Consider the following 3,245-nt stretch of genomic DNA (forward strand, 5'->3'; position numbering starts at 1 on the left):
GAGACCGCTGAGGGCAGAGTCCGGCTCCCACGAACTGTTCAAACCCTGAGCAAACCGAGGAGTACAAAGATTTGCCCCACCCCGCCCGGAGGTCCGGGAGCACGCAGGTGGAGCGAGCCCCGGCGGCTTCCAGGGCCCGCACCTCCCCGGGCCGGCGCCCTTAGTCTCGCCCCACTTCCTGGAGGGACCCCGGGGCGCCGCCGGGAGCTCTTGCTTTCTCGCCCGGTCTCCTAGGAGCGGTGATTTCCAGCCGGGTGGAGAAAAGGGAGAGGGGCTTCCCTGGGGCTTTGGCTTGGAGCTTTGCTGGGCCTGAAGGCCGCTTTGAAATGTAAATCCGAATTTGAGAAGCCCAACCCCCTTCTCTCAGCCCAGAATCTGTAGAACCAAAATGTATCTCTTTTTCCTTTGCCTTCATTTAACGTCGAATTAGTCCTGTTTACAATCTCCTGCCATAGGGAGCCTGCTAGAAAGCGGGGCGGATCCAGGCGATGTCAGCCCCAGGCTGGGGTCCCCATGCCTGTAAATCTGGCTTCCTGGGGTAAACTGACGGCCTAGTTCCACCGTCTGTTTTTTGGCCTTGGAAATGATGACTAAAACCTGCAAAGGGACCCGACCTGACTTCATGTCCTTGTTCTTATTTATTGGAATACAGAGGTCAAAACCTATTGCCTTGTGCTGTGAGGAGGGGCTAATTTTTTTTTTTCAGTGATCTCTGATTTTATCGTTTCTTGACAAAAATGAGTCAATACCTGAGATTCAAAAATCCAGAATGAAGCGTCCCTGTTCTGAGACCTGGTTTTTCTCATAATGAGATCCTGTCCTACCTTTAACTAAAATACCCCACCTGCTTGTCTGGGACAAGCAGCTGATTTTCACACAGTGCCCTTTGTCAACTTCCTTAGCCATCACTACAGCCTCTGCTGACACTACCGAAAACCTCTTTTGTGACATCAGCCTAATCTGTATTTCATGTCATACCCTCTACATTTCGCCTTCCCTGCAACCTGCAATTGAGCGACCTTAAAGAGGAAGTCCGTTTTAGCTTGGCCCCTTCTGTCGGGGAATGAGAAATGGAAAGGATTTTGTTGTTGTTGTTGCTTTCCTTTGCTGATTTCCTTATTCCTTATTGCTTACGTGGCAGGAGTGAGACCCCCAGAAAGGGATAAACAGCAGCGGGGAACGTATCCGGACAGATGGCTGCTGGGGACAGAACCAAGTTGGTGAGTGTTACCTGTGTCCTGTCTCACCTATGTGTTGGGCAGAGGCTTTTTATTAGCAACAGCTAAGTTAGGTAGAAATATCCGAAGCAGCTAGACAGGGCCCTCGAGGGAGTCGGTGCAGAGGGTGAGAACACACAGAACTGTAGCTAGAGGAAGCGTCTCTCTGAGGCCAGGCCTTGGATGAGGATGGAATGACCAGGCCTGCGTGCCTCCCCAGGGGATAAGTGTTAAACTGAAATTGTACTGTAATTCATATCACCTGATCCAGTAAAGTCCAGATGAATACCAGTCACCCAGGTGAGTGACCGGGATGTCGCATCCATCCCTTTCTCAAAACAACTTGGTTCTTTCTGTGTACCCTCGCTGCATGACCTGCTTCCCTACTGGCGGATCAATAGTACTTGAGCGGCTATACTTGTAGTCTTATTGGTTGATTGTAGTTTGACTGATGTTGTACCCACCTCAATATTTTGTTCTATAAAATATTCTTAGAGAAGTGGTCTCAGTGGCAACCCACTTCAAGGTCCCCTCCTGTCTCTCAGGATCCCTCCTTCCTCCCCCGCCCCCGTTCAATTTTTCCTGCTCTTAACCTCCGTCATTCCTTGGAATTCATTCTTTGATTTAGGAAGAACATGAACCCAGCTCAGTTAGCTCCATATCACTTTCATCTCTCCTTGTGCCCTCCAGCGTCTTGAGGCCACAGCCAACTCTTCTGTACCCTGCCACTTTCTCCATGATCCCTCTCCTCCCCAGGGATGAGAATCAACCCAGTCAATATTAGTATGGTCCCAGAGCAGAAAAGCAGAACGCAGGGCCAAGATAAATTCAGTGAACGAGCAGACTCTTTGACAAGAACAAAGGTAAGATGTATATCAGGAGCGAAAGCTTACCATTTCTATTCTAAGAACACTTACTAAGTATTGATTTGTAAGTCGTGATGCTAGGTAGAAACAAACAAAATAACACTGATTTAAAATGTGCTCAGGGCCTGGAACTGTATCTTAATTTAGTCTTTGCAATCTTAGGAGGTAGGGAGCATTCATTTCATTTTTATAAATCCATAATATGAGATCCAGAAAGATAAAGCTGATAGAATTTGAATCCTGGGTGTCTCCTTTTATAGTCTACTTTGATTTTTAACCACCGAAATATGTAGATTGTCGGAGCTCGACATGGCCTTGGAAATCACACAGTCTCTATTCTCATTATTTTGTAGGTGAAAAGTGATTGCTCGAGAAGGTAGGTTACTGGCCAAAGGCCATCCCTAGCCATCTCAAGGCAGACAGTAATTTCTGTAGCTCTGTGGTCATTAAATCTGCAAGCCAGCCTTTCCTTCTTTGACTTGTCTGTTCTCTCTATTGCCCCTCCTTGCCTTCAGGACACCTCTCTGTCCTACTTTCCTTTTCTTCTGCTGCTTCCCAGTGATTTTTATTTATTTAGTTGCATTTTCTTCTGCGCTTTGCTAAATCTAAGTAAGTGTCCATACATTTCCATAGCCTCCTTTCCTGTTTTCTCCCTTTCCTTCAACCACTTCTGTCCCTTCTTCATGAAGCCTTCTGGCCACTCCTAAGGGAATCAAACCCTTCTTTCCTCCCAACAACTTTGTGCTATTTGTTCAGAAATCTGTACCCTGCCTCCTAAATACGAGTCCCTCAAGGGACTAGGACCTTGTTTGTTGGATTGTAGGTCCTGGTCCGTAACATCCCCGAAGGGGTGTTTGTTGATGCATGACTGACTCTCCAAAATCTTGAGCTGCTCAGTCCTTCCCAGGAGTTAGTGCTTCCTTCCCTCCTGTTGCCTTGTTGGAAGCTTGAACTCAATATAACTAGAATCACACTCATTCCCTGCCTCCGTGCTGTGTCCTTCCAGGCTTCCTTGTTTTAACTGTACCAATATTCTCAACATTAGTTCATTGAAATTACCTGGCTGGTTGTAAAGAGTCATGATGCCTGGGGCCCTCCTTGAAATTCTGATTTAACTAGTCTGGGATGTGCCAAGGGATGGAGATTGAGCTCATTTGAGCTA

The 3,245-nt window shown here is 47.3% G+C and overlaps 1 long non-coding RNA gene across 2 annotated transcripts; it reads left to right on the forward strand.

Annotated features, from left to right (window-relative positions):
- The first annotated feature begins 11 nt into the window (after positions 1 to 11).
- Positions 12 to 2,459, forward strand: LOC104859536. Of its 2 annotated transcripts, XR_779421.3 has the most exons (4): positions 12 to 107; positions 1,142 to 1,220; positions 1,908 to 2,080; positions 2,437 to 2,459. It is a non-coding gene; the product is annotated as an uncharacterized LOC104859536 (long non-coding RNA). The 2 variants fall into 2 exon arrangements; XR_779420.2 differs by lacking the exon at positions 12 to 107 and having other exon boundaries at positions 354 to 1,220.
- The last annotated feature ends 786 nt before the right edge of the window (positions 2,460 to 3,245 follow it).

This window comes from Fukomys damarensis, unplaced genomic scaffold (genome assembly GCF_012274545.1).
Source record: "Fukomys damarensis isolate Sample0158 unplaced genomic scaffold, DMR_v1.0_HiC HiC_scaffold_13, whole genome shotgun sequence".
In the NCBI taxonomy this organism is placed as follows: Eukaryota; Metazoa; Chordata; class Mammalia; order Rodentia; family Bathyergidae; genus Fukomys; species Fukomys damarensis.